Here is a 12629-nt window from a genome sequence, read left to right as displayed (position 1 = left end):
ACAGCTCTTAGCAAACACAGGAATATTTTATATTATATAAAATAGATATAATATATATTTGGCAGGTGCTTTTGGTATTGTGCATGTGTTTGACTCAGCTCTTCCTTAGACTAATGCTTCTGGGCATAAACAAATTGGGGAGAAGGGAAAGTCAACTTCCTTTTGGGTACCTGAGAGAAAGAGAGGTTTGCTGATGTTCGGATGGGGCTTTGGTACTGCAGATGCTTTGTTGCTTATTTATTTATTTGTTTATTTATTTATTGTTACTTCTGTATTCCCAGTGACTGGAAATATCTGTAAATGTAGGTAAAACACTGACATCTAGTGCCTAGAACAAAGCAGCCAAACATGCTCCGAGACTCCAGATCTGGGCCTCCTGGGCTATGTTAAACTGCTCAATAATATCATGGACCGCAATATATTATGGGTATTATATTCGTGTTTCTGAGTTCAGACTTGACATATTTGGGGCCATCTAGACTGAGATGCTCTTGTGCCCTTGCTAATCACACCTTTCCTCAGGAGACAGGAGGAGAAGTTGAGCTAAACACCAGCTGACAGAAGCAACTCCTTCAAGCGAACTCTCACCATGACTTTCAGTACTTCCCTATCTCCGCTCCTGATCCCTTTTGGAGGGTTTTTTCTTTTTTGTAGGAGTCTCATGCTGGTGGTCCATGGGCAGCCTACAGATCTTTGATGAGCCATCTGAGATTTCTCTTTCTTAATTTCCAGCTGATGGACTCCTGCTGTCAACAGAGCTGCAAATTAAGTTATTTAGCATTTTATGCCTTTATTATTATACAGGTCCTTAGAATTATTTACTGCCTTCTGTTTATGATGATCTGTTTTAATGATGATTTCCAGCAAATGTTTTCAAAGAATCTCAAAGACTCACAGTGCCCAAGGACTAAAACTTAAAGGAATTAGCAGTTCCTGACAATAAGACTCCTCTTTCTGGCTTCATTCTTTAGCTGCCCATCAAAACAAGAAAACCCCAACCAATTAACCAAAAACCCAGCCAAAAACCTCAAACCACAACATAAAAACCAACCCCTTTAAATGTGATTATCCCCCTAGATTTGATCATTTCTCCTCCCATTACTAAGAAAGAAGTCTGTGCAAAGTCTGCCTAAAACACTATTCTTGCCAAGTGGGTTTTTAAATCTTCTTCTCCATGTCTTATGCTTCTTTTTGTTATCTTCTTAAATCAGGACTGCCTACTGATTTTTAACTGGCATTTAAAATTATTGTTATTATTATTTGTAGTAGTAATTCCTGGGCCATTATGAAAAGGATAGAAGAAAGCTCTGGTTTGCTTTGTTACTACTACCCATTTATGCCCTTAACCCCAGTCCCCCTTTTTTTTTTAATGCTTAATCAGATTTATTTTATTTTTTTTTTCAGTCATTCTGCAGGATGAGTAGTGCAGGGCCACCAAGGGAGAGCAAAAATGCAGTGAGTGCTGCAGGGCTCATTCTAGTTCAAAACACATTATTCTGCCCCAGATCATAAAGAAAGCATTTGAAATTCACATTCAGACTGATAATGTACCAACTTAAATGTCTTTAAACAAAGAGAAAAAAAATATTTGTCAGGAATTTCCATGTGGAGGAACCAACAAGGCAAGTTTTAACTTGTATTATTTCTACAGGTGACACTGGTGTTTTCAGGTACAAAAATGAATGAAGTCAAGTTGGTTTTGGGTGCTTTCCGAAAAAAAAGGTTTATCAGACTTCATGGATGCAACACTACAGAGATCCTTCATTTTACTCCTGCCATTCTGTGCTGATGGGACAACAGAAGCAGAAATGCAAGCTCATAGCACAAGCTGGGAGCCACAGTGAGTGGGCTATTAAAACAAGTATATATACCAACAGTTGGCTCTTCTTATTTCTCCAGAGGAGGTAGTTAAGCTTTTAAATCAGCTAAGAAACCAGCTCAACAGTGTGGAATAATTATAGAGCATTTCTTGCTCATTTTTATATAATCCATTAAGTATCTCCTAGATTTATCTTCCTATCTCTGCTGTTATATGTCATTTGCAGTTTCTAGTCTAAATAACTATATTTATGGGATTAGCCAGCAGACAGGCTGATGAGATTTGGTATCTGGGGTCTAAACTCAGTATTTCTTTCAATCTAGCATGAATAAACTATTTTGTATTTTCTTTTGCATCTCTCATTGTCTAAAATGAAAGAGCGAGTATGTTCTAGATACTTTTGTTTTATTCTGGCTATTAAAATATAGGAATTACAGAATGAAGTTCTATGCCAACCTGTCTGTTAGGAAACCTGAAATCATATCTGAGCTATTAAAGTTTAATAGCTAGTGGGGGGAGAGAAGTAATTACTTCCCATAACATCTTTCTCTATCAAGAATTTCGTTGTAACATTGATGCAAAATTATTCCACTGGCATTATAAACTGCTATGTAATGTCTGATAATGACACCTCTTACTACCACAGAGAAACCTTTGTTATGACTTAGATTACACATTCATATCCTGCACCAAATATGAAGATTAATATAATGAAAGTAGATAGCTAATATATCAATGTGGCATTTGAGCTGAGAGTTTTAATTTTTTAAACACATAATGTGAGAACGTGAAATAAATCAGCCAGATTTGTCTCGCCAAAAAAGGAGCAAAACCAAATTGTCTGCATAGGCATTTTACCCCTTTCCCATCAATAAGAACAGTGTTAACAAAGTTCAAATTTCCTTTTGGCTTCGCTGTTGGCTCTTCAGTGATTTTTTTTTTTTTTACATGGCTGCTGGTGATTTTCCTTATGCCATGTCTTTAGACAGGACAGGAAAAGCCTGAAGTTTGTTTTGCCCTTCCTTTTCCAAACTGACAGTCCCTAGTTTAAAGTCTCCCTCCATGCTTTGCTTTTCCACCCTTTCTCATCCCACAGTGTTCAGTGTCATTCCTCTGGAATAAAGCCTAGCCAGGCGTGAGTAGGATGGCAATGAAGAGGTTCCCAGGAAATGTTTTGCTGTTGGAAAAGATAGGCTTTGTTCAAATCCAACACAATGAAGGAATGTACATTTAATCTACAGATCAGATGCAAATTTTTGTTTGTTACCTGTTCACTCTAATGTTGAAAAGCTTAGCTTGAACTTTCTCTAATTTAGTTTTGACTTTGTGCTTCCTTTTGTTTTAACCTTAAATATAGGACATTGCAAAAATTTCGTAACATATGGAAATAGGATTTTATATAAAATTTCAGCTTTCTAATGAAATAAATTAATTGGTATTTTTGAATAAGACTATGTTGTGACCTCTTTTATGCCTTTGGGCCTTTGTTTTATCTTTAGATGCTGTATTCTTGGGATGGAGAGTTAATTTCTGGCTTTTTCTAGTCAACCACATTTGTATGGGAGCTGAATTATTTTAAGGGAATTCAAACACATTCACAGATTTTCAGGCTCAAAGCAGCTTCTCTCTCTGTCAGCTACAGCCTGAACTGCTTTTTAAAAATATTTAATTTTTAAATATTTTTAGTGGCAGCAATCATATTAGAGCAAGGTTGTTTGCCATGCTAAAAGGTTCAGTAATGCCCATCAGCAGGTTCCTAACACACGTGGTGGTTCTGCTGATGGTATTTCAAGTGACCCTTGTAATCACTGAGCATCAACTGGCAGTGAAGTTTCAGCATTAAACTTTAACTTCGCTCATTTGGGGTCTTAATTGTGCTTTGAAATGTTTGATGGCTTGGCTGACCTTTCTCTGGGTTAACTGAAGACTGAGATTTGTCTGCCAGGAGGGAACTGCTGAGGAAACCTCAGAGCATAGCACTAGATTGGTGTCACTGAGACAGCGTGGTCTGGATCTCTAGGGTTAGAAATGCCTCTGAACTTTTTATGGGCTTTAACTGGAGCTATAGAAAAAAGAAAACATTGGGAATGCCAAGAATTTTACAAAGAGTAGGCGATGAGTATAAACTGAAGGGCCACTTAACATTAAATGCAGGGATTGGATGCTATAATATCTTTTGGTACTTTTAAGGCAATTCTAACCCTTCCTCTCCCCATGGGAAATCTCCCAGGGGAGCAGTGAATTTCCCTGCTAGTGGGTAAGTCTAGTATTGCCATCTCCCCCAGGCTGCTTTCTTGATGCCATGCAGCAAGGACACCCCAGGCAGGACCGGGGCAAGGCCTTTGCTGAAAATCCTAACAGTTTGCAAAATCCCCTTCTCCTGACCCAAAACTATTTTGGAGATCTGCAGTTTTCACTAAAACTAACAATTTTATCTTTTTTTCTTTAGGTCTGATTCAATACTACACAGAGGGGCAGATGATGCCCACAATGAGCGCAGATATTGCATCTGTAGACTTTCTCCTGCCCCTATGAATATTCTTGATTTCCATGCTGGCTTTATGGCTCTGTGCTGACATTTGTTTTGCCAGTCCCTGTGGAACCTGGCAGTGTGTCCTGAACCCAGCCCCCTCTCATCTCTGTGTAATTAGTCTGAGAGCCATGAGACAGGAACCTTCCCCGGCTGTGTTTGTGCAGGAGGCCAAGGGCAATGCCAAACTCAGAATTAAGCAGTGGAGCAGGCAGGTGAATGCAGGCTGAGGGATGATTTGGGGCACTGTGACTGATGAAGGGGGGCTCATTTCAGGGGTCTGCAGTACCTACCTGTTGCACCAAAGAAGCAAACCATCCCTTGGGTGCTGCTCTTCAAACCTCCATTCTCGATGGCAAAGGGGAATCTGGTGCATGAAAACAAGTCCTCTGTAGAATGGATGCACAGGCTCATCCCAGGCTTCAGGTAAGTGTCCATAATACCACTCTCATTAGCAGGACCTGTGGGCTCTGGATCAGACCCTGCTGGGGAGGATAGAGTGAGGAAGAAGATAAGGGCCAGTTTCTTTCCAGCCCATGGGAGAGGGGAAAACCTTATAGTTCTGGGAATGACATTGACAGCCAGGGATGTGGCACATTTTGGCAGAAATTACAAAATCAACTACTATAAACCTGTCATCTTATCTGGGTCTTCCCAACAGTCCCACTCTCAGCATAGTATCCCCATGCATTTAAAGTCCTGTCCCCTTGGCTGATACCTTGTTAAATATCAGCCTCCTCCAATAATATTTTATCTTGTAATTATAATCCCAGAGCATGCAAAAGAAATACCAAGATGAATATAGTCGATTACCTTACCTTCATCCTTCAGAGCATTGAGTTAACCCCAGCCACTGAATAATTGCCCTGGCAAAATAGGTTTTATTGGAAGTAACAAGAGCAGGAGGATTCTGCAGCCAGCAAGAGATTGCCTCTGCAAAACCCTTTCAAGCCTCTTGGCTTGAGATTATGTTATTAGCTTGTGTCAGAAATTAATTTGAGAAGTATATATTCAGTAATGGACTATTTATTGTACAAAGTTTAGTCCATAATCTATTTACCTGCCACTGCCAGCACATCACACAGTAGCATCGCAGCTAATATTGAACAAACCCTGAGCAGTGCAGTATCACCTTTTGATTTCATCACTTACCATTTATTTTTCTTACCAGGGACAAGTCCTGCAGACCTTGATCTCTTAGCAAACCCATGCTGGTAATTTTTCCTGCTTTGCCAGGCCTTGGTCCTCAGCTCACTGGTGATACTCAGTTGAGACATGGCTTAAGCACAATCCAGTCAGAACCACTGAGGAGCAGGACAGTGATGGCAGCTGAGGAGAAAAGGAAGAGGGCTGGAGGCCACAAACCTGCAAGAGGAACATAAATGTTGAGGGTCAAAGTTGTTCAGTGAGATGCAGATCAGGACAAAACCGGTGTGGATAGACTTACACTTTCTGAGTTACTGTTAAGCCGTCAGAATGAAAGTGTAGCTCACGTTTGTGCCAGCCAGTTGTATTTCCAGCTCAGAAGCATGAGCTCTGCAACAAAATTAGACACATTGTCCATTTCTAGTAACATCTCACTTTTTTTTTTTTTTTTTGGGTTGGGGGTAGGGTAAGGAAGTGAGATAAAAATGCTTGAGGTGCCCAGGGTGTGTGAATCCAGGAATTGTTTATTTGGAGGAGAGCTGCAGGAGCGGGCCTCAGCAGGCACAGCTTCCTGCAGGGGATGCAAGAGGTTGATGTCCAGCACACGTAAACTAAAAATGCCCCATTTGGTACAGGCACAGTTGATATGCCTGAGCCAGAGGGCATATCAGCTTCTGGGGAAGAGGAATGAGAAATGCTCTGGGGACCTCTTATCCCTTCATAATGCCAGACTGAAGGGACTGGGAGACCATTCTTCATTTCCTTCCTTTCCTGTGTAAATACCTACACACCGTGAGCCATCCTCGAGGCTCTTGGGGCAGCACCCAGCTCAGCTTTTCCAAGTGTCTGCAGCAGCAAACCTGCTGCCTTGTTATGTGTCCAGGACACCTGCTCTGGACAACTACCTGGGCTTAGAGCCAACTCGATGCTGCCAGTGGAAATCTTCCCATGTTAAGAAGGAAAACCATCTTTTTCCAGTTTGTGTGACAAAGTCAAAACAAGGAGAGCGCAAGGTGTCATCAGCAGTCGATGTGGTGATGTGCTCTTCTGGGACTTTCATGTGGGTGTAAACCTGGTGTGAAGGTGGCATCACTCAGCTCAGCAGGTGATGGATGCAGGGTGTAGGCAGGGCTGGGTGATCGGCTCTCCTGTGAATCCATGTTTCCCTGTGTCGGTGATGACTGGCAGCAGGGCAGGAATCCACCCCACCTACCCCGCTTCCTTCAGGGGAGCGACTGCGGGTGGCCGGATCCCTGCAGCGCTCTGTCCCTGGGAAACAGGGTGCATCCCCAGCGATGTCAGAGCTGTCTGTAGCGGGGGAACCCCGTGATTTTTGTCAAGAGCTGCCTGTGCGGCCCCGCAAACGCTGGATTTTGGCAGCTGGGGAGCCGTGAGGGGGCGGTGTTGGACCGCGGCAGCGGCGGCCGCACGGGGCAGCGCTGGAATCGCCCGGCCCCGGCGGGATCCGAAGCGTCTGCGCTGCAATTTGGGGTGTCAAAACCTTTTCCTTTCCCCTCTCCCCTTTCCCCTTTCCCTTCTCCCCACTCCCCTTCCCCTTTTTCCCTTTCCTTTTCCTTTTCCCTTTTCATTTTCCCTTTTCCTTTTTCCCTTTTCATTTTCCCTTTTCATTTTCCCTTTCCCTTTTCCCTTTCCTTTTTCCCCTTTTCTGTTTCCCCTTTTCAGTTTCCCCTTTTCATTTCTTCCTTTTTCCCCCTTTTTTCCCCTTTTCCTTTTTTCCCTTTTTCCTTTTCCCCTTTTTTTCCCCCTTTCCCCTTTTTCCCCCTTTTCCTTTTTTCCTTTTCCTTCTTTCCCATTTCTCCTTTTCTTTTGATGTCTTTCCTAGACCTCCCAGCAGTTTATGAAGCAGCCCAGCGCTGGAGGGTGCCTGTCAGTTGAACATCCTGGAATCACAGTTGTGTAAATCCTGGAATCACAGTTGTGTAAATCCCAGAATCACAGCTGTGTAAATCCTGGAATCACAGTTGTGGAAATCCTGGAATCACAGTTGTGGAAAGCCTGGAATCACAGTTGTGTATCTGACACAGCCAAGATCTCGGTGATGCCCCACTGCACCCCACGTGCTCCTGAGCTGACTGCCAGCCAAACCTCAGCACCATGGCCCCCTCTGCCATGTGCTCCCTGAGGTGACCCTCTGGCTATCGAGCCCTGGAGGAGCTTGTGGTTACACCACAGGTTTTCCCTGGCTTGAAGAGAATAAAAAGCCCCATTGGTCACAGCAAACATGTAAAGAATGTGCCAGGTTGTTTTGCTTTGCACAGTGCAAATCTGCCCCTTTCCCTACACTGCTTTGTTTTATCTCATTTTTTGTGGTTACAAATTATCTTCTTTTCTTTCCCAACCCCCAAAACTTTCTCTAGATGCAAACTATCGCACCTGAGTGAGTGTGGTAGCAAGCTGCCCTCACCTTTATCTGCTGTTGTTGGACAGATAAATCCACACTACAGCAGAGCACTTGCAGATTACTAACTTTCTTGTGTGAAAATTTGCCTCAGTGTAAGTGGCATCGGGAGATGGGAAAGCAGAGCTTCAGGTACTCCACCTTTCTTTCACCAGTTCAACAAGGAGATTGATTTTTCTTCTGCTATACCAATGGCTTGTTTCTGATTCCTACTCTGTATGAGAAGGATAGGAGTTTGGGGTGGGGGGGAAGGAAGACAATTTAGAGGGACCAGTTCTGCCCCTTGCAGTTATTGAAGGGATGCCTACCACAGTGGGTGAAAAGAGAGGTCTTTGCCAAGGCAGACAGTCTGATCATCTCTCTGTCTCACATAGAATCAGTGGGTCATTAATGTTTGAGCCAGCCTCTTATTTCACTGCAGTTGTCTGTGTTGTCAAGGCTTTCCTCAATACATCAAAAACCTGAAGTACTAAACAGCCCCAGCTATGACTGGAACAGGAGTTATTCCTGATCTAGAGCAAACTCTGCTGAGGGCCACTCTTTTTGTGATATTTGTGACACTGGGCAAAGCTACTGACCAACACAAGATGATTATTTTTCGCTTTGTGCTCCCTTAGGTTAAAGTTTTGAGAGGATAAGGATTACCTCCAGGACTGAATCCTGCTTTTGAGCTGATGGATGCATTGCAGGCTCTGCTCCCTTTGCACCCTCAGCTTCCCCCAAAAGAGGAGAAGACACACTTCTCCAGGAGCCAGAAAACCAACCCCCGGCAGCCCTGGATTGTGTGAGATATTTCATTTACAAAAGCAGGGATATTTGTACCATCACCTTCCTTGATGGCTCCCCAAGCCTTGCTCTGCCAATAATCAGTGCAGAGAGGTCATTAGGAAGAGTAACATGAATGCCTTGTGAAGATCAGGAGGCTGTTCTGAAGAAAGTCCCTTCCAGCACTGAATTTTACAGTGGTCCAACTGGCTGGAAGGTGCAGTTTGTTTCACCTGGTTGCTTTGGTCTTTAAAAGGTCTAGTAAATACCTAAGAAGAAGAAAGAAGAAGAAAGTGGTTTACCTGGTTAAAAAAAGAAAAAATCCACCCCAAATTGGACAATGGAGGGAATATCTGTCTTTCTGTGGCAGTGATGCTAAACTGGGGTTTCAGTGAGAGAGGGCTCGGCCTTGGTCAGGTTTTCCAGGTAAATTGGAAAGAATGTGGTAATATCTGAAATGCTACTTGCTCCATGTGCTTGTGGCTTTGTTAAGCACGGAGATCAACAGAAGTGCATAGGTAACATCTCTCTTTACACCTGAGCCTGTGAAGTGAGGATGAGCTAGTTTAATGGCTCTCACTTCTTACTGAAATCCCTCTTTGCTGGGTATCCCGGGGTTTACAGTCACGAATACCTTTGGATAAGACATCTCTCAATCAACAGAGACAACTCTATTTACAGGGCAACATTTTTCACCTGCTTGTCAGCACGTCAAGCAGTACCAAAACACACAATCTCCTCCTGAATCCCACAAGCAAATCATTCATTTTTTAAAACATCATCATGTCAGTAATGGTGTTGGAGACAGGTTAAGACAGCCACACCTCTGCTTCATACCTATGGAGAGAGGAGAGCTTAGAGCATCTACCTGAGAGGTGCCACCATTTAGGAGGGAGACCCTTCCCAGCACTGCTTTGCTGTTTGGGTTTTTATCTTGCAGTTAACTGTAGCTATAGTTGAAAAACAAAACAAAACCAAAAACAAACAAAAAACCCCAAACCAGTGGGCTATTAACAAGTCAGTTTCATGTTGACAATGGCACTTTGCAGTGGGAGTGTAATCTGGTTAATGTTCCAGAGCAGAACAACCCGTCAGTTCACATCCCTTTTGTTAGCAGCGGTGGCAACGCTTCCCCTAGAAGTTAAAGCCATGTGTCTCATTTCTGAGAGAGGATTACTCATAAAAAAAGATGAATAAATTGATTGCCCAGTCCACAGAAGGGAAAAACCACACAAGGGGATAAATTATGAGAATTAAGATGGGCAAACAGATTTCTACAACTCGTGTATGTAAAAACCTGTGCCTGGTAGACTTGAGCTGTGCCATTTTAGATGCATTTCTCCAACCCATGTAAATATTTCTCTCCATTGGAAAAGAAGGAATTTTCATTTTTCATCAAAGCTCTAGAGTGATCTCGTTATTGAAAACAGAGGGAAAAGATATATCAGGAAGGCAAAGCAGTTGCAGCCACATAGTTGTTTTCAATAATCCAGTGAGTCACTGCATAGAAGAGCCTTTCATTTCTCCCTGTGGTTCAGACTAAATTGTTTATTAAAGTTTTGGTGCATTGTTTAAAATTAAAAAAAAAAAGGGAAATTGTACCTCTTTATTTTAAAGACTGTTGCAATAAAAATTCAGATTATTCAAATTTATCAAGTGCATTTTATAAGGCAGTAACCAGAGCAATTTTTTCCTCATACCACAAGATATTCCCTGGCTTTTCCATCTCATTCATAGTCATACATAAGGAGGCTGTTTACAAGGCTACAGGGAGAAAAAAAATATTATAGAAATGAAAACTTGATCCAACCAATGGCTGGATTTGTAATGAAAGACCTATGTGGAAGGTAAACAGCAGCCTAATGTAATACTTTAAAGGCAATTCTTGAAAAGTGATTTATAATAGCTGTGAAGGGGATCAGTACTTCAGCTCTTCACCCATGCAGAGGTGTGGAATAGAAGCTAATTGCATATGTAGCTATAATGCACACTGAGCAGCCAGAACAGACAAATAAAAATATTTAAGATATTTCACTTTTTTTAAATCATAAGGTCATGAACTTGTATTTTGTTTTTGTTTCTTTTTCCCCAGGAAATTGGACAGGAGGCTGGCTGAAAGTGTACCAGAGCTCTACAGGGATTTCTTGTGCCTTTTCAAGGAAGGATTTGCTGTGTTCTAGAATGTGTAAATATTGTTCAGGGCTTGTTTTGTTTTGTTTTTTATCACAAATGCTTGCCAAGGAAATAGAACTGTACAAACATAATTAGCCAGAGGCTGAACATTTAATCTTAAATTCTGAGTCTTCATTAAGTCTTAATTTAAACCTTAGGAGGGAAGCTTGCAACCATTCCTGTTCATAAGAGTGGATGGAATTTGTGGCAGGTTTTAATGGCAGAAGAGGGAAACCACTCCAATGGGGACAGCTTGGAAAACTCTCCTGAAACCAGTAAATGGTCAAGTGGTTGTGTCATGGATAATGGGACAAGATCTGGATTCAAGTCACCTCTTGTGTGGTCAAAGCAGGCCATGGTGGATAGGACTTTGGGTGACCTGATCTGGTGGAAGGTCCATGCTTGTGGGGTTGGGATCAGATGGGCTTGCAGCTCCCTTCCAGCCCAAACCATTTTGTGGCTAGGAGTTTAAGAATGTGGTGTGGGAGAACTGGAGGGCTTGTGGGTTGAAAAAATGAGAGCTTTTCCTTTGCATGAGTTACTCAAATCAGGATGGCATTTTAGGGGTAGGGTTTTGGTTTTTTTTCCCCACAGGTGATCTGTCCATGTGTGATCTTCCAATGGCACTGTTATTTTTACCTGAAAAAGGGACAATTTCTGATTTTGAATCAATTGCAATCTATCCAGATCAAATAAACTGCTAGTACCTTTTATTTTTATCTCAATTTACAGAGAAAAATTTCTACACTAGGCATGATAGGGGAAAAAAAAAACCAAAACTAGAGGGAGAAAAATTAAACAAAACAAATCCTTCTATTCCCTTCTGCAAGCACTTTTATGATCTGGGAAGTTGTGGAGGAATATGAAGGTGCTGTGATTTCTTCTACACTTTCCTTTGCCTTTTTTCAGTGATAAGAGCTATCAAATGACATCTTTGTGAGGAACACGCCAGACCCTCTGCACATTGAATAAAGTCCAAAAAGCAGCAGAATTAATTCCTGTGACTGTTCATGCCAAATCTGTTTTCTTGTTCAGTGTTGTCAGGGTGGGGTCATAATTTGAAGCAGCCCTCTTTTTTTTCCTGATCACCAAATATTCAGTAAAGCAATAACAGAGGTTAAAAATAAATATGAAAATCGATTTTAAACCTAAATAACAAGATTTATACAGTATCTAGTACTCATTGAAAGTTTCTTTTTCTAGTGCATGCTTTAAAAAAAAAATAAAGAAGAAGTAGTGCAAGAAGAGAGCATTCACCTCGCAAATGGCTGGATTCCAGGAAAGAATAAAAAAAAACAAAAAAAAAAAGGCAAAGAAGGGAAAATTTGGGCGGAGATTTGCATGGCTGCCTGCAGACAAGGCAACCCACTGGCCTGCTGCCTGCTCCTGCCCTGCCAGCGGAAGTTTTGCCCTTGCCTTGGCAGCAGCACCCTGAAATGCTGCTCGGCTTCGTGCCGTGGCTCCTGGTGGGCTCCAGGCCTGGGGAAGGCAAGGAGGGGATGTCCTGCATGGAAAAGCATCCGCATGTGAGCCACCTGCCAAACAGATACCACCCAGATACCACCTCAGCCCCACTGCTTCTGCTTTTGCCATTTGGATGAGGACACGTGAATTCAATCCCTAGGTTTGTAACAAACCTAGGTTACAAATCCTCTTTGGTGCAGTTCGCGAAGTTATTGAGTGCTTCTGCTCACCTCAGCAGCTTCACGACTCCTACAGCTACGTGGAAAATTTAGAATAATAGAACTGTTTAACATGGCAACAGCGACCTGGAGCCT

The sequence above is a fragment of the Poecile atricapillus genome, chromosome 5, assembly GCF_030490865.1.
Source record: "Poecile atricapillus isolate bPoeAtr1 chromosome 5, bPoeAtr1.hap1, whole genome shotgun sequence".
Taxonomy (NCBI): Eukaryota; Metazoa; Chordata; class Aves; order Passeriformes; family Paridae; genus Poecile; species Poecile atricapillus.
Note: the sequence above shows the minus strand (reverse complement) of the source record.